Genomic DNA, 20,000 nt, shown 5'->3' with positions numbered 1-20,000 from the left:
CATGATCTGGTTAAGAAGGAGCGGGAAGGGCGGTGCTATCCTCTGCTCTCACCAGTACACTTGCGCCAACCCTTAATAACTTGGATGGGTAGAGGTCCGGAGATCTGTCATCTCCTGAAAGGGCCCCATAGACGTTACGATCGCCGGATCCGGTCGTCTGAACAGGAAGTAAACCTCACTGTCTATGGTATTCTCCTCCGACCAAAAGTGGGCGGAGTCCGTCGGCCTCTCCGACCAGCTCGCAACCTGCCGTTGACAGGTTCGTGGCTTCCCTCTTAGTTCAGGTAACGGAAGCCTCCACGTCTATAGCGTGATCTGAGTCAAGATTTACTTCAGTTTTCAAACATGGCACCTACGTCGGCAGATAAGTTCTTGGAGGAGTTTATTGAACGTCGTAGGAAAAGCTAAATGAGGCTTATGATGAATTAGTTTGAAAATTGCAGGAGAATGATGAAATATATATATATATATATATATATATATATATATATATATATATATATATATATATATATATATATATATATATAGTTGGAGAAGAGAAATGAATGATCTCATGCTTATTTATTTAATGAACTGAAACTTTACCCTGATTGACTGTTTAATTATCTTGAGAATGGACGAGCAGACCGACATGGAATTATTATATATGGTCTCCCCTCTTCTAGAAATAAAAAACACAATTTTGTACGAGACAACCAATATCACTGTACGAGAGGTTGCTGGCGCACTTCGCTTCCAGCGCCTAGTCGTTCCTGGGGCATATAATCCCAGAGACATAAAGCAATTATTCAAGTTATGCAACACGAGTTTACAAAGGTAAAAAGTAACTATGCTGCATACACAGCATCCTGCATAGTCTAGTGGTATATAGTCTAGTGTACAGTAGGTCTATGATCCGCTAAAGCAGAATAGGCCCTAACCTTCGTTTTTGTAGCTAAGTGGGGGTAAAATCTTCAACTGTTTTGTACAAAAAATTTTTAATTTATGCAGTCATTTATACAGTCACCGGAGTGGGCGAACGGCTAAGTATTCTTTATTTCCCTATCCATAGTGTGTGCCATTCCGGGACTTACCCATTTTATTAAGGGTACAACCTATTTTCGGGAAGGACCAAACAACTTCTTTTGACTGATATGCTCTGGATGGATTTGGAAGGATTAGTACTTTTTTCCATTTTATGATGAGCTTTCATTATTCCGAAATGATCAAAGGACCCACCTTTTCTCCCTTTTTGAGAGGGAGAAACCGGAACTACTCTATGTGCGTCTACTGAGTAACAAACCTTCTCTAAATCACTGGATGACTGCAGTCAAAATTACTTCAGTCATAAACAAGAGAGAACCCGTCGACTGACCACCTCCCTCATATACAAGGTGCCTCACAAAAACCAGGAAATTTTAGATTTACATTATGTATTTTACAGACTGTTGCTGGGCTCAGAGCCAATACTCTCAACTTCATTGAAACTAACGAATGGCCCTCAAAAAGTCCAGGTCTCAACGTAATGGATTTTACCATGTGGTGTTTGCTGTTACATCAACTTCAGTTGCAGAGGAGAGAGGTCACAGACTTACAATCCTTAAAAACTCTGTTGATGGAAGCTTGGAACAATATCCCGTCGTTGTGCAACTGCTCACGGAGAGCATTTTGAACACCACATGACAGTTGTGTTTTTGTTCTGTTTTAATAATGTTTCTGTTAACAACAACTGTTTTCTGTTTCCAACAATTAAATAAGCTGTACCAAATTTCTTTTTTTTTTTTTTTTTTTTTTTTTTGTGGGACACCCTAGTACTAGTCACTGACCCTTCCCTCAAACGAACTTATCCTTCGTGTTAGATAGAACGCATCTCTCAGAGGATCTGATGACTCTTCGAAAGTGAAAGACGCCTGACTTCGAAAAGGTACCCGGGAAGGGGTTACTCGTCATTATTACTCTTTATAAAGGAGAACCTGTACCTCCAGTGCATCCAGTCTGTGTCGTCAGCCAACGGTTTAAACAACTATAAAACTGACGCCAATTTAATTGGCTCTTCATTGAAGGCAAGACACAATCTTTTATCAAGTTACCTTGATAAAACTGCTTTGCCATGAAGTACCAAGTATAATGAGGTTTTATCGTTTTATCAGGCTCATACCAGACACTTATGTTTGCCCTTGACCTATCTCAGAGGAGATAGAATGGTAGATAACTAAAAAATAAAAAGAAATAAAAAATGTGCAAACGTGTGTAGGCTAATGTAGTAGTGAGAGAAGTAGAGAAGTAAACAGTTTTCATAAAACTGGTCATGCGAGCCTGTAGAAAGTGAAAGTTGAGGAGGGATAATGAATCTTTAGGTTATTACGTCAGCAGAACAAGTCAGCTCTCATAGAAGGGAAAATGTTTTTGTCCTTGTTCTGCTCCTTATGGATTCCGATTTGAAGAGTTATCATTTAGACACTCCACTGAAAATCAGATACACACACACATACATACAGTATATGTGTTCTACATATTTCTGAAATTTAAATTTGGTGAAAATACACTTCATGTCTTAGCTGCGTTTGCAGGCTGCATTTTGTTTTCTTTGGAATTCGTTATGTGTAACGTACCGCTAGGTGTAAGTGCTTAGCAAATCAAAATTGCCGAATGCATGAGAACATTTCTTGAAAATGAGCAACAAAAGCACAACTGCGTTACAAAACTCTCTCTCTCTCTCTCTCTCATCCCAAACGCGCAACAAGGCATTCACAAATGTTAGTATGCAAACCAGGCGTACCGTCAAGCCAATTAGTATCACCTGGTCAGTTTACAGAAGAAGAATCATTAGGAAGCGTAACGGCTAGTTCGTTAGGATGTGCCGGCGCTGCTTTCTTCCTTAAACGTGCATTCCGTTATCTTTTTTCGTGCAGTTGAAACACCCGGGGATCTATACCATATAAACTTGAATCCTTCGGCGAAAGTGTCTAGACGAAAGGTAATTGGCAACCTACAGAGGCGGATGGCCTAAGAATAGAAATTCATTTAAATTAGCTCCCAAGAATGTTGATGACCTGGACATAACCATGAAAATGCGCTTACATGGTTATTTGAATTATTAATTCTCTCTCTCACTCACTCTTAGCATTTACCATTCCAATCACCATAGTTCCGAAATCCTCTCTTTCTAATAAAAATTACTTTCAAAAGGGATCTCCAGACTCATGTGGAAGGTCCCGGGATATTCTCATGAGCTCCATGAGCATATGCCATCGCTGCAGCCTCAGCGTCAGTCAAGGCATGCGTCAGTGGTGGCAGCCTGAAACCGAGCGAATACCTGGGAATCACAACTCTAGAATCATTGGTTTCATCCAGTTGCTGGTTTCTTCTCTCAGCACCTGTTCTGACGGATGCTTGTTGGTTTTGCTTCCCTCTAAGAATATCTTATATAATATCTCAACTTGGGAATGATAATAAGCTTTAACCAACCACAAGTACAAAGAAAAGTATAAATAACTTCTGATACCAATCAGTCTCTGAACGGAGTTTCCTTTTCTTGCGTCTAAACTATTTACCTTATCCTTTTAGTATTAAATCCTATAGATACCTAATGTGAGGCTCTTTCTCTCCAATAATGACTTTTGATCGTTTTTTCCTTGACATCATCTCCATATGAACAGAAATGAAGCAACAATGCGCTGGTTCCAAAAGGGTCGTTTGAGAGCATTATCGAAAAGCTCCCCTGACATGTTCGAGTTGAAATTTTCTACAGCACATCGAAATGAATTATGTCTACTGGGTGAGCCTGCATGAAAGCTAACCGTAAACACAAATATACACGAATTCAGAAACCAAAACGAGAACTGAAGGGTTTGCTATGGGAGCTACTCACGAACAGTCAGCCTTTACAAAAACCAATTGCTATACTCGTTCCACACAGCATGATTTGTTAGGCTACGTCATGTTTGCTATACACATATAAATATGCACAAGCACGACATTATTATCAATACTTTGTTCCAGCAGCTAAGTGTACTTGGATACAGTGTCATATCGGTCCGTAACACGCAGATAGTTACTGTTTATGCACCTCCATACAAAACAGAATGATGGTTGAACGAAGACAACGTGCGAGGAATGTGGACCTGAAACATAAGCAAGCAGATTTGTGAAAGTATTTTTACTTGTCACGGGAAACGAAGACTAACATTGTTTCAGTCAAGTTATCAGTCAAAAACGTTATTTAAAAAGCAGTAGAGAATAAGACGAAGAGGTCAATGGTCGACAAGGAAAACAATAACGTGATTTGCGACCTTCACTGGCCGGCCATTGGCTGAATTCCAAAAAAACGGGTCCTCACGACTCCGTTGAGAGTTGACTAAAGTAGGTTATCACTGGCGAGTGCCTTGCCCCTTGTGAATCACTGGAGCAGAATGAATACAAAACAAAACTGGTCCAAGGAAAGAACGTCATTTGGGAAAGCCATCTCGGCACTGCGCTGTCATTCAAGATCAAGATGATTAACTGCAAACATATTCCCCTTGATGTTCCTTTCATCTCTACGTAAAGCTTCTCATTTCAGAAAATACGATTCATATTTAGCTCTGACGGAGAAAGGATGTTTACAATGAACAGCAAATTCAAGAACAGCACCAGTCTCTCTAGCCAGTCTGGCAGAGAGATACAGATATGATCAGTTGTCTATTGATAAGGTCAAGCATACTGGATGTCCACACACAGTTAATTGGCTTACTTAAATGGAGAAAAAACCCGAGACCATTGGTGAATGCGTCTTCCTCCAGGCGTGAAGCCAATATTATTCCTTTTTCGTTTGACATTGCAGCAACAGAAAGTGGTTCTTTCAACAGTTATATTAACGTGCAGCTACTGCCAATAGTGATAATGACAACAAAAATAATAGTAAAAAGCAAGAGAACATTTCAAAATTGCTGCGATAATGCTTATAACCCCATCCTTTGTTATTTGAAGGTATACGTTAAAAGAAAATCAACCCAGTTTTCGGTAGAATTTCGTAGTTACGATATAGGACTGAAGGGATTTTCCTGCTCCAAGTACAACAGAGCTCAGCTCAGGTACACGGACCCAATCTGAAAGAAGTTCATCCAGACTTTTTTTTGATGGAGCAGAGTGTAAAACTGTTTTTTGTTTTGTTTTGTTTACATGGTGGCCACAGTGACATAAGGAGTTTCTGGGGCCTTCGATCCGCTATGATGGCCATTTTGATTTCTTGATAGGATCTTCTACCTTCAACATTGTCGAACTTATTCTAAATTCGAAAAAACCACAATTAAAATAATATAAGCAATAGCAAAGCAACTCCAAGTTTAATTCGTTATAATGAAGATAATATTGTGAATGTTGTTATTGATAACAGAGGTACCGTTATTTTAACGCCTCTCAACAAAGCTACAAGACTAATGAGGCCTAGGTTTCCTTATACGGACCGAGGAAGGAAATTCTCCCAGTAGATATGACACTGCAACAGCAGCCACAAACTTTCGTAACACGAAGACGCGTTACGTGAGAAGCGTATGAACATAGCCGTCACTCATCCATAAAACATGTAATGAAGGCAAGGCCCGAAAACCCCTTCGAATACATGATGTTATTGATTTCACAAACCTCCTCATGTCTCGGATCCATTCGCTCCGCGTATCGCCTGCAGAGGCCGAATATTATTGATTCCTCATCATCGCCCTCGGTTACTGTACATTTTCCGAGGATTTCCCGTCGGACCTCGCTTGGTCTCTCTCAGGTAGGAGGGTTCTATTTCTTAGCAGGTATGGCAAAAAAACATCAAGTCCTTTTAGTTATATTTTTAGGAAAGAAGATTCAAATCCATGCATGATGGCTTGAGAAATGACGTATGTAGGTAGCCAGAGAAAATAAAGACAGTTAACACCACCAGTCTGATGTTTTGCGCGATATAAAATATAAAAATAGGCTCGTCTTTTGTAATCGAATGTCGCGGTAGAACAATCTCAGTTCTGCTTCCTGTGGCTGCGTAATTCTTCCTTCAGTTCCTCCTGCGTTGGTTTTGCATTTGAACTAGACTAAAGATACTTTAAGAAATCCTTGGCACTGTGAACATTATCGTGTAAAAAGAAAATGACCGCAACAGGATTAAGTCGTGTGACATATCTAACCATCTAGATCCATGGGGTCGTCGATAGCAAGCTAGTTATCATCTGTCCGTAGGAAGCTTAATATGTGAAGTTTCATCTTGGTGAACGACTAAAAATACTACCAGCCTTCACCGAAAAACAATCTTCATTGACTAAATTAAAAAGTTAAACAAAATGTGCATGACCTCGATTTTAAGACCAACCCGGCGCTGCCTGGGAAAACTATAAGGACTCAGAAAAATTTTCCTGCATCTCCTTTGAATTGTTTTGTCGTGTAAAGTATGTGTACTATCATTGAAAATGCTTTTCTTTACCGTGATTAATAATTCTGTATCTTGAATTCATTGCTTTAAATAAACATGATATATATATAATGTATGTATGTATATATATATATATATATATATATATATATATATATATATATATATATATATATATACATATACATATACATACAGCCCCCTTATCTGAATAAAATCTTAGAGAGAGAGAGACAGCTTGCAGTGGCATATATTCTCAGGTTTTTCTAGTAGGCTATACATAAATAAGCATAAATCATACTTAATTATTCATGATAATACTGTGCATGAGCATATGAGATTTCAACACCTATACATTTTACACTCACACACACGTACACACAACACACACCCCACCCATACCCACACAGATACACACACACATATATACCTGTATATACATATATATACACATATATACAGTATATATATATATATATATATATATATATATATATATATATATATATATATATATATATATATATATATATATATATATATATATATATATATATATATCATACACATGACAGATGCTCTAAGCTCAAGGATCTTAAACTCAGTATATAAGTTATATCAACTTGAAATTAACTGCTGACTCTGTTGCTTGTCTTATAGTCATTAGGACTTTCAAGGATAAACAGAATTCTTGTTACCGAATGTAGTGATATGAGGTTTCCACAAAGTACAGCGAATGTAAAGAGCATTTCAGAAAATGTTGTGGACGTCCGTGTTTAGGAGAAAATAAGATTGGCGGTCCCGTAGAGCGCCTTTGCGTAATACGGGACCCGGCGACGTTCCTTTAAAAGAGCAATTTAAAATTTATATAGCTTAGCAATCAAATTGACAAATAAAATTGCAGCAGAAAGCTTTCGCTTCAAATTGATTGAGTGATGCCTTCAGAGAGAGAGAGAGAGAGAGAGAGAGAGAGAGAGAGAGAGAGAGAGAGAGTTTGGTATCAAGAGGTGGAGTTGATGACTGTGGTGGAAATGCTGTTACCAAACTGCATGGCAATTAATTCCAGATCTCATTTAAACCGACTTTATGACGAAATACGTCACTGTAACGTCATGAAGCAGCAGCTGTAGCTAATTCCGAAGGTGAAAACGAAGAACCTAGCGAATTAATGAGGAAATTCGCATTTGAACAAATAAAAATAAAAAAAATATCATAAAAACATTTAAAACATGCTTTTATTAAAATGCACTAAAAATTAAAAAAATAATTTTTTGAGACATACCATGATTTTCTTACAATTAATCATGTTTACAAAAATCAAAGCGTGGGCGCCAAACATGGAAGGAAATGCGACAGAAAAGAATATATTTGTTTATTTCTTGTGGCATTTCCCTTCGACAACGCCCACCCTGACACTGTGTAGACATGAATAGTATGAAAATCATGTTATCTCAAGGTATTTTAAATTTTAGTGCATTTAATAAGCGTGTTTAAAAATTTTTTTTTATATTTTTATTTTTACTTTTTAGTTTTGACAAATTGTAACCGATTTATGATTGTAACAAAAAATTGAACATGAAATATCCTGTTGAGCCAAAGAAGGTCTGAAAAAATCCGTAGAGTTATTAACTTATTCTACCGAGTCAAAGAAACTGTGAAAAATCCGAAGAGGTCAGACAAATCCTGAGATACTGTGAGAGATCACTGTAAGGTCACTAGAGGTCACTGCTGACCTACTGATCATGTAAGGTTGTATTGTCACCGGGATTGAGCAACCATGCAAAACTTCAAGTCCATCGGACGAAGGGAGCAGGTCGAAAATTGAGTTACAAGATTTGACCCAAACAGACAGAAAGACAGACAGACAGATACAGAAGTCAAGTTAAATAAAAGCATGTAAAAAAAAAGTAAATTGCCTTACTAGAGTTTCACCTCTCAGGAGCCATTGGCTTCCAGCAGAACACTCATCCGATTATATGTCCTCCAATGTACGTATCAGGAAGATCCATTTAAACCCCGAGCCCCTCTCAAATAAATTAAACAGGGACCCATTCTTGGGACTGGAGATTTATAGCTGGGTTCAGGTCATTTCCAAGATGGATTCTGTGTCATCAAGGAGTTTTAGAAAGCCGGAACTGTGCCGTGTCTTTTTCCAAAACTAAATCAAATCAGTTTGACTCAAAGAGGGTATCCTCCGGGAATTCCGGAGGGAACCTTTGCTCCCTGTTGTTGTCGGGAGTAGTCTGGTGTTTCATAAAGTGGATCTCTTTGCGGGCTTCACTGTGAAGCCCAAGGACCCTGGTTCTTTAAGGGCACCTGCTCACGTCCTGGAATTTACAGGGTGCCCCTTTCAGGCCAATGCACCTTCCACCCATTTCAAATGTGCTGCTTTCTTTCATTATGGAATGCATATCATTTGGCATTACCTTTTCTAATCAATTTCTTGCATGTGTTTAAATGATCATGAATGATCTTATTATTGCTAGGACGAAACTGAGTCCCAATTTCAAAATTAACTAGTGAGGGGTGAAACAGGACGCACTTCCAGAAATGCCAAAATCGCTCGAATCCAGCATGTCTCCGTTAATTAACAAACCGCCTCAAACCAGTCTCATCCGTCTTTTCATTTAGGATAAACCAGTTGCCACTTCCATGTACCTGCATATCTTTCATTCCCAGGCCCTGCTTATTTTTATATATAATATCTCAACTCTACCATCTTTATTTTGTTTGCATTCAACCGTCACACTTCCAAACATTTTGCATAGCCCTGCTATACTTTCTTTTTTCACATATTCTGCCATTCACCTCATTTGGTCGGCAGCCCGTCAACAATGAGGGAAGATGGGGCTTTCAAAAGTACCCAACGCTTTATTGCCTCTCCTCAGGCTATGTTTTTGTTTGGGAGCGGACGGAAAATTTTGTGTTCTTATGATTAGTGTAGACATGCGTATTTCTCTGTGAATTTACAATTGAATCGTTTATATGTCTGATTCCCATTTATATTTAGAAATTTCTACTGTAACAGAAATGCTTCAGTCTTAATGCTTTTCAGGATATAATGTGAATAGTATATAGTTTATGCATCGTTTCAAAGCATATTCATATGAGGATGAGAGAGAGAGAGAGAGAGAGAGAGAGAGAGAGAGAGAGAGAGAGAGAGAGAGCACGTGATCCTACAAGAGATCTGTGACCAAGATCGCTCATTTCAACATAAATATAAATAAAAAACAAAAACAAATGCTGGACTCTTACCGCAGTCAAATGCAGACATAAAAGGGAAAGAACTTGACGACACTCTTCCACCGGCATGTCTGAGATATTTGGAAAATTTCAGATCAGTTCTCGGGACACAAGACTGATTTTATTCAGGCTACTTACAATAGCGCCAAAGGACTGTACTATTTCAAATGAATATAACCTTTCTGCCATTTCGAGTTATCAGAATGTTACAAATATTGTTGTGGAAGAATGTGATGAAATTAAATAAAAACAAAATATGATGTCTTTCAAGGAATTCTCGAAGAGGTTAAGGTACCTGGTTAAAAGCGCCTGTACTTTTACATTAATCTCATGCTCCTTCATAACCACTATTAATTGCATAATAGATTTTAGGCTAGTCCACTAATTCACCGACAAATACGTCGACACCGGTCCATCCAGACCATTAACATTACAGCGGTTATTAACCGCCGGTGACTGACATACTCATTAATTCGTTAATACCTATGATTACGGGGCGGTCTTCTCTCATAGCATAATTATCAATAAACCTCCAGCCTTTTATAGATGTCACCTTGTGGGTTGAGCCCTGAGGAGAGGGAAGGTTAAAGAGAGAGAGAGAGAGAGAGAGAAGGGAGAGGGCATGATCCATTCATCAGGTGTGGGTGGGAGGTTGGCAGCGTTCAAGGGTCAAAGTGAGGTGGCGAAAGTCAGCTGACTTACGACTTACGCCTGACTTGCGAGCAAAACTGAATGTATATCTTTCATACCGGTACAGATTTAAAATAAGTCCTTGCTTTCACATCATAAAAGCATTATTTTCAGGCTGATTGTGGATTACACATACTTCCAAAAAGCTTGTATACAATACTGACGACATAAGGGACGGCAGGAGTTGCTAACTGTTTGCTAACATCAGCTGTGGTTTCATTGAAGCAGTAATAACTGCCAATTACTCAGACTCAGTCAGCGTTTTATCGGCGTTCTTGAAGAAGGCAACTTTGGGTTCGGTCCTGCGGTTTTACAGAGGCCTAGTTGGGATTTTTTTGCTTTTTTCCTTTTTAACTCTTTGTTTTTCTTGTTCTGTATTCATATTTACTGTCGGCATTTGAGTATATGATTAATTATGCATTTCTTCATTTTGTTTATCATAGTGATTGAGAAAACATTTTAAATTGGTATTGTTATAATGGAGGGGATATTCAGGTTGTGTGCTGTGTAAGGGGTTGCAACGATTATATATATATATATATATATATATATATATATATATATATATATATATATATATATATATATATATATATATATAGACATATACATACACATACATATATATATGTATTTAAATATATATATATATATATATATATATATATATATATATATATATATATATATATATATATATATATATATATATATATATCCTTCGCCTCCAAAGTAGAGCACCGAATGCAAGAAAATCTTTACTGCACAAAACAGTGATGCAGTACTCTTTGAGCAGCCTTTGATGACTCATTTTGAATATTCAAGAGAGCAAGAATGATTCTATTTCTGATATATTTGATGGGACAGAGGACGATATCTATAAATGTATAGATTTTCCACGTAGATATGACGGTCCGTCGATGAACTGCTTCCACGAGACATTACACTGTAATCTCTTTAGCAACGCAGCTCAAAAGATGATTTTCGTTTTCCCGGGGTAAATACACCAGAAGCCATCGTCATGCGTTGATGTCTGAACAATAATACGGGAGGCTGAACGTGCTGTCGTGCTTGAGAGCAATTATTTTCACCAGCAAGAACCCCTTTCCCTTCTCTGTGCATCTGATGGCACGCTCTCATGCACGGTAGGAGTCGGTGCGTGCATTGACTGAATGATGAGAACTCGGGCGGCCGACTGCCTCTCTCAAAAGGCAGGAAAGTCAACGGTTGATTCTTATCAAGCTCTTCTTCGTAACTTGGTAGCTTCTGTGGATATTGCTGTGTTTTTGTTAGCACTACAATTACCACTAATTCTACCGCTAATTATAATGATAATAATCCATTATATATATATGTTACAGTCAAACTGTAAATCAGTCATTTCGTGAAATGACTGAAATTTCAGGCAGATAGCGAGAAATGCACTTAGGACATTTGATCCCCCAGGAGCTAGTACTAAACACGGCAGAAATACATTTGACCCCAGGGATGAAGTACTAAACCCGGCAGAAACTGTGGGTGACTCACTGTTTCGCCGTGTTTTCACTAGCTCTAGGAGATCAAATATCCCATAGATGCATTTCGCTATCTGCCTGAAATTTCAGTCATTTTCACAAATAACTTTGATTTCTGATTATTCTTTCTTCTCTCTCTATATATAGTGCATGTACATATATTTATTTATTTATTCATTTGTATATGTGCATGTCTGTGTGCTTGTACGCTCGTTAAAACCCTAAAGTGTAAGTCTAAAATGCAAAAGTAAGATAAAATTCGAATTGCCTTAAGGTGAATATTAAAATGGTATTCTTTTCAAAGCTATCTGGGCTCGCTGCGTTGCCTGAGAGTCTGAGCGCTTATAGTTAACAAAAATGTAACGATCTCACGAGAGGGGAAAGGGAATTCTATTTCCACAGATCTTCTCTGACTGATGCAGGTTGCCTGTATAATAGTGATAATAACAGTTATCTTTAGGAATACCCCAAAATCGCGGTTAAATGGCAAAGATGAAAATCGGGAAATCAGGCAGAAAGTGCATAAGATAGAGGGCAATGGTGATGATAATGATGAAGATAGTTGTTCTTATAAAAATGCCATTGGATATGAATGGTGGATGCTACTTTGGCTTGTTATCTACGCGTCACCTACTCCGAGGTGCTAGTACTAGACACCGTATGGTGAATGCAAAGTAGACGGCCGCGCGAAGATATCGTTTATTAATATAATTTGTCGACCGCACAACATAGAAATGGGTGTATATAATACTTTGATCAGCGAGGAGCTAGTGCTAAACACGGTGTCCCAAGGAGCTTCCGCCATGTTTAGTACTAGCACCTCGGAATAGGTGACGCGTAGATAACAAGCCAAAGTAGCACCTAACTGGTGTTATTGCTTTTCTAAAGAGGATCAAAGAGTCAACGAAAGTGAGAAGAATAGATTCTTGAGCATCTGGCTCTATGGAAAGGTAACCCACTCAATTCGTATTCTGCTGCCTGCCTATAATCCGGGCTTGCGTGCTAAAGTTACGCAGTTCCGCTTTGGAAGAAAGGAAGAAGAAGAAAGATTAACTTGCCATTGTCGCCGCATTGATCGTTATTCTACAGGTGTCTCGCACTGAAACATTCGTTTCCTTATAAGATTAATGAAAGTAAGTGTGATGTCGGCGATCTTGTTTTGAGAGTTTTTTTTACACGACCTCTGTCTGTCTGTCTGTCTCGCTCTTTCTCTCCTCTTACATTCCTGTGGCACATAAACGCTATTTGCCTCTCTCTCTCTCTCTCTCTCTCTTCTTATATTCCTATTACACATAAACGCTCTTTGCTTCTCTCTCTCTCTCTCTCTCTCTCTCTCTCTTTCTCTCTCTCTCACACTCCCTTCTTATTTTCTCATCACACATAAGCGCTCTTTGCTTCGTACCTCTTCTCTCTCTCTCTCTCTCTCTCTCTCTCTCTCTCTCTCTCTCTCTCTCTCTTATTATATTCCTATCATAAATAATCACTCTTTGCTTTCCTTCTCTCTCTCTCTCTCTCTATCATCTTATATTCCTGTCACACATAGTCTCTCTGTGCTTCCTTCCTCTTATCACTCTCTCTCTCTCTCTCTCTCTCTCATCTTATATTCCCATCACACATAAACGGTCTGCTTCCTTCCTCCTCTCTCTCTCTCTCTCTCTCTCCCTCCTATTTCATTTATACAAAGACCATTAGCCTCTCAAATGTATCTATACGAAAGTAAGTGCAGGAATCGGTAACATTCGTAAAAAAGTGGTGCAAATGCCCCCTCAAACCGAGCAACCCCCTTACATCCAGAAGTCGTGAGACTGGTAAGCTGCAAAGCAGATGAATCTTGTCTTTCACATGTAGCATACAGACCCTTTATATCTACAGTATATATATACAGTATATATATATATATATCTATATATATATAATATTATTATAATAATAATAAAAGGCAAGTGGATCTTGTTTGTCCGCCCCGGTGTGAAACGTGGAGTGTCGGGAACGTAGGTTTGTATACTTTCGTACCGGCGGGCCGACTTGTGCGCAGCGTAGCGCGCGCCATCAAGCTCGTCTGTGTATTTTTCGCAATACTGATTATTAGGTGTTATATGAGTATCGTTAATTATTCATTTTGCTGCTGTACACAAAAATGTGCATTATAATGGATGTCGCAGATTTTGCGTTAAAACTCTTAGTGACACGAGAAAAACTAATGATATTCAGTGAATGTGATCCGTTTGTTGAAAGGAGTCAGGGTGAAACTGAAAACAAGCGGTTTTTAGAACAATCAAAATTTTATCCGTACGGTTCTCGGAAAGAAAGTGGTTCTGCTAGATGAATTGATTATGAAGGTAAGGGGAATGTGAGCCAGTACATTTGGCAAGTTTTATAGTACCTGAAGTGAAAGAAAACCGAGAACGCTGGAAATTTGTACTTGAAGGAGAATAATTGTTTGTTAGAAATATGCATTCTCAAAAGAAAATGAAAAAGGGATATATTATGTATTGGTGGAAGGTAGACAGAATTGCAAGTTGAAGGACTATTAGTTGAGAGAGGAGTGTTTAAAGGAATACATTGTATGCCCGAAGAAAAATGGAAAATATAATCGTTTCAATTGTAGAGAATTGTTCCAAGTGTTGCCAAGAATTTAATAAAGACTCTGAGTAAATGATAAGGAAGTGATAGAATATGGTCACAGGGGCAGCAGGTAGTGTTTGTGGAAACAACCACACGGCAAGGAGGAATAAAGGGAAGGGAATAGTGAGTTAGTGAACAGGGGTTTAAAAAAAGAACACATGGAAATATATTTGCAAGTTAGAAAGGAGAATCGTGTTGAGGGATCCAACGGGAAGAACATGAAACTTAAGGAGAAAATGTGAAAGTAAAAGGAGACAAAAGTCAAAATACTGATTTATTCTAAGGAAAAGAGAAAACGAGGTCTGTGTTTGATGGAGTGAATATTTTGGGAATTTGTTAAATCTAAACGAGAGAGAAAGGCATAAATGAATAACATAAGATACATTATGGATGAAGCAGTTGAGGATGCAAGGTACGCCTTAAGAAACTGAAGAATGAAATGGTAATAAGAAGATGAAGCGAAGATGGAAGTAAGTGGATCATATACGGTAGGTACCTGAAAGAAAGTGTTCTGGATAACAGTAGGTGAATTACAGAATGGATGTGTTGAGAATTAAAAGTCGGATATTTAAAGTACTTCATCTATCTTTGGGTCAGGCTCATCTTCCATTCCTCCACTACTAGCAGATGATGGTATATTGGTTAATGGCCCTAAGGAAAAGGCTGAACTGCTTCATCGAGCTTTTGAAGTTAAGCAGTCAGCTGAGGATGTCCCTCTATCTGATACTTGTCATCCTGAACCTATTGCCACAAAATTTGCATATAGCTCTAGGGATGATAAGAAAAATCTTGATAGCTGGGGTGGAGAAGATCCTCATGGTTTCTTCCCTTTGTCTTTTAAAAAGCTTTCTAGTGTGTTGTCTCCCAGGATTAGTAGATCTGATAGATTTTTAAGTTGACGTAGTCTCTTCGCAGACGAGCACAAACTATACAGTGCCTGTTCCAAAGAAAGGTATATCTGCAGACTGCAGTAACTGAAGGGCAAATTACATTCTCCCTGTGCTCTTCGTAGTTGCAGAAAAACGTATTTTAAGCCACTATATAAGTATGTGGAATCTAAAGAATTGTTTGCTAATAGTCAATATGCATACAGGAAGCAGTCAGGTACCTGCGATGCTCTTTTAGATTTGACATGTCATTTGCCAAAGAGCCTTGAAAAGGATTTTGAGTGTTGAGTAATTCAAATAGATTTTTAGTGCTGCTTGCGGTTTAGTAAATCACAAGGCACTCATCTATAAACTTCAGAATCTTGGAGTGGGTGGCTATGTTTTAGGTTTACTTCAAGATTTCCTTATAGGCAGGCAGCAATGAGTTGCTGTTGACGGGATCTTTAGCGAACCAAGACCCATTGTGTCGTGAGCTCCACAGGGTAGTGTTCTTGGTCCAATGTTATTTTTAGTGTATACAGATGATATGGTTGTTGGCCTGGAAAAAAGATTGTTCAGTATGCCGATGATGCAACACTTGTGGGTGTAGTCAAGTCCCCACTTCTGAGAAACGAAGCTGCCCTTAGTCTTAACCGTGACATGGAGCGGATTAGTGAGTGGTGTAGTTGGTGGGGTATGGGCTGAACTCCAGTAAAGCGAAACCACTGTTGATTAGCAGATCTAGTACAGAATTTTCACCCCATCCTCCCCTTCAGGTGGATGGAACTTGCTGAATGAATCTGAAGCTTTAACTATTCTAGGTGTATCTTTTGACTCACATCTAACTTTTGAGAAACATCTAGGGAAAGTTTCGGCAAATGCCGCACGAAAGTTAGGTATTGTACATAAGGCCTCATATGCTGATAACAGGGGAAAAATCAATGCAACCTGTTTAGGTTATTTGTACTTCCTTTACTAGAATACTGTTCTCCGGTGTGGATGTCTGCTTCTTGCACAGATTTATCACTTTTAGTAGTTATGACATGGACCATCGGCTGTTGGTCTCTTGTTTGTCAATTTCTCATTCACAATAGATCCCTGATCCCTTTTATCTGCCGAGAGCAACCAGAGTTGCTGAACAGCAGCATCAATATGCAGTAAACGTGCCTCGCTGCCGAACCTCTCAGTTCCAGATGTTCTTTATTCCTAACACCGTTGGACTGTGGCACAGTTTCCTTGAGTATGTTGTGCAATTGGAACTTCAAAATTTCAAGCCAAGATGCAATGCATTACTACCCAACTGCAATTCTCTTTGCATTTATATAATTTACTTACATTTTTATCTAGTTGTGGACTTGTTAATCTATTCTTTCTTTTTTAATAAGTGGGATCTATTCTTCCTGCATTTCTCTTTACCTCCCCTTACTTCCTCCCAATGATCACCATATTCTTTGGAATCTCGAATTTCAAGTCAATGGCCCCTGTGGGCTTGTTCCGTATGAACCGGGTTCACCTTCTGAATAATAATAATAATAATAATAATAATAATAATAATAATAATAATAATAATAATAATAATAATAACAATAAAATATTTTACTCTCTGAAGAAAATGGTAAAGAAAATGTTAAGTGATAAGAGTGTATGATTCTTAAGCCCTTGAAATTCTGATAAACTATCGTTATCATTACCAGTTCACGAAATAGAGAACTGAGATAATTTGTGTTCTTGAACTGTAGGGTGCTGATGGAGAATATGAAATAAAAATGAAATATATCTGAAATTTTGTTTTGATTCAGAATCCTGATCACCTTTACTACTCCTTTGGGTTTAAGGAATATTAGAGAGCAAAATTCCTCTGGCCAGACCACAGAACGCAGCCATGTCAGGGTGTATAAGTCCATAGGTTAAATAACACCTTAGCTAAGTGCATAATATCCTAGGTTTAGGTTTGATGTCTGTGTCACATTGACGTTTTGTCATTTTTCTGAGAGTGCTTTTATCTACAGTTGTGATCTTTGTGGCATGAAGAATATATCTCTCGATTCGTGTTCTTATGTTTTTCACAATTTTGCGAGTGCAAGTCACTCCAGTTCCCCACAGCAGGACTCATTACATCGTTAGAGGGACATCCTCTGCTTGGAACCTGTCAATTGATCAGTCAGAAGCTGGGGGCTTCAGGCTATGCGCACATTATCCATTAATTCACATCGCCAAACGCATTCATTTAAAGTTCATATGCCACCTAAAACCTATTGCCTCAAAATGATTAGATGGCATCATCCTTGAGTGAAATATTAGGTAGTCGATAGTCTTTGTAATTTTGTTTTGCCTGATCAAAAATATTTGTGTTCCAGTAATAAGAAAATGTGACTCCAATGATTCAAGAACTTATTGGTCTAAATGTTTCACTTGAATTATTAAATTTCATCATAATTCTGTTTCACAAAGAAACAAACATTTATCATTAAGTGCTTATTTGGTGACAGCTATTATGGACGCAGCTGTCAAGGCTACGCAGGAATTAGTAACAATAAATAAATCATCCTATTCTACAGACTATGTTAAACTAAAGACAGAAGATGAAAATCATTCAATATGCTGAAGTGAAAAATTACATTAAATGTAACCTGTTTTTTTAACAGGAAACTAATTAAAACAAGTAAAAAATGTTCCGAAGTTTCTTCGGCGCAATCGAGTTTTCTGTACAGCGTATAATGCTGCATGAAACTCAGCTACGGCCCATGAAACTCTCAGCCGCGGCCAATGAAACTCTCAGCCGGCCGTGGTGGCCTGTGTTGTTGCGGTGCCAGACGCACGATCATGGCTAACTTTGACTTTAAATAAAAAAAAAATACTGAGGCTAGAGGGCTACAATTTGGTATGTTTGTTGATTGGAGGTTGGATGATCAACATAGCAATTTTCAGCCCTCTAGCCTCAGTAGTTTTTAAGGTATGAGGGCGGACAGAAAAAGTGCTGACAGAAAAAAGTGCGGACAGAAAAAGAAAACTAAAAAGACCTGAAATGGGTGCCTTGGCGAGGGAACTTCTTGCGACTAAGAGTGACAGATGAGACAGGTGCCCTTGGAGTACTGTCGACCGTCCTTGGGATTTTATCAAGGACGTCTTACTGAACCCGCACTCAACCTTAGCAATGTAAATAGCAATATACAGATAATTCCGATTGCTATGTAAATTTTACTGAATTTCGATGGAACTGCTTATCTTCCCATGCTAAATCTCTCATAGCAGAGCTAAGGAAATCACTATGTAATCAAACGGGGCATTAATCTTAATATATCTCAGTTTTCATATCAATAACTGGCATAATCACAATTCACTGTTTCGTACCTTTTAAAAGCTCGACTTCGATAAGTAAAGATATATTTTTCCTTGAAGGAAACATCTGTATCTATATCTATCTTTCTATATGTGTATATATAAATATATATATATATATATATATATATATATATATATATATATATATATATATATATATATATATATATATAATGTGTGTGTATGTATATATATATGGCAATTTCTCTATTTGTTATATTTATTATCAATCGTAGCTTATTTAAGCACTCCTGTTATTGAAAATTCAAGTGCATTACTCTTGAGGCATAGTCACAAGAAATCTCGTGTTTGACTCTTTGCTGAGTGTGAAATAACGTTGTCTCTCCTCCAAGAGTGACGGTCCCGTTTTCTTTCCGTAAGTGGAATTCTGTTTTGTGCAGCTACTAATACTCAAGTTTATTATTTTTTTCCATAATTTTGGGCAAGTCGCTTGCGTCAGTTACCCTTGGGAAAGTACTTTTTTGCATCTATTTTATAACGATTTTTTTTTTAATTCTTTGCTAATATAATACATGAATGATTTTTTAGTACAACTTACAAACATTACTGAACGACATTTTGAAGTTTATCACCGCTCACAAACAGTCTACAGAAACCCATAACTTTGTTATATAAATTTGTGGCAAGTTGCATCAATAATGGGAGGGCATAAGTTCCTTGGGAGGTCACTGAGGCTCGTTACTAGAGGCTCTCGCTTGTGATTTTTGTAGAAGTCCTATTTACTATGCAGTTCTAATCTGGACTAGCTTCGTTTTCAGTTTTAATGAAATCTTCATGTTTTTATAGAAATTATTAAGCTGAACGCGTTTCTATCATTTACTGAGGAAAGATACCGTTCAAGTAGAAGTGTGCGGTAGTTCAATGAAAGGGAGATGCAAGGTACTGCAAAGGCAAAATTAAATATGCATCGGATAAATAATGTAATAAACGTTGCTGATTCGAAGAGAAAAATTCCACCTTTTGGCGTCAAAAGGGAGGAAAAGGCGTTTAAAATCTTTATAATTTTAATATGGATGCTCTTGAGGAATGGCACACGAATTCTGAACACCATACTATAGAAAAAAAAAAAAAAGGACGTCTGGGAAACTGGAACCCAGTTACTACTTACGAACCAAATAGAGATGAAGAATCCAGAGGGGCAAAATTGGGAAAATAGTTTATCGAACATCATTATGGCAAAACGTTGAGAGATCATCGAGTAATAGTCACGTGGAGAAACGAAATGGTATAGAAATGACTTTTATGAACAAATTAAGTCTCTCTCTCTCTCTCTCTCTCTCTCTCTCTCTCTCTCTCTCACACACACACATGAAAACATGCCTATATCTG

This window comes from Macrobrachium rosenbergii, chromosome 55 (genome assembly GCF_040412425.1).
Source record: "Macrobrachium rosenbergii isolate ZJJX-2024 chromosome 55, ASM4041242v1, whole genome shotgun sequence".
Taxonomy (NCBI): Eukaryota; Metazoa; Arthropoda; class Malacostraca; order Decapoda; family Palaemonidae; genus Macrobrachium; species Macrobrachium rosenbergii.
This window is presented reverse-complemented; position numbering follows the sequence as displayed.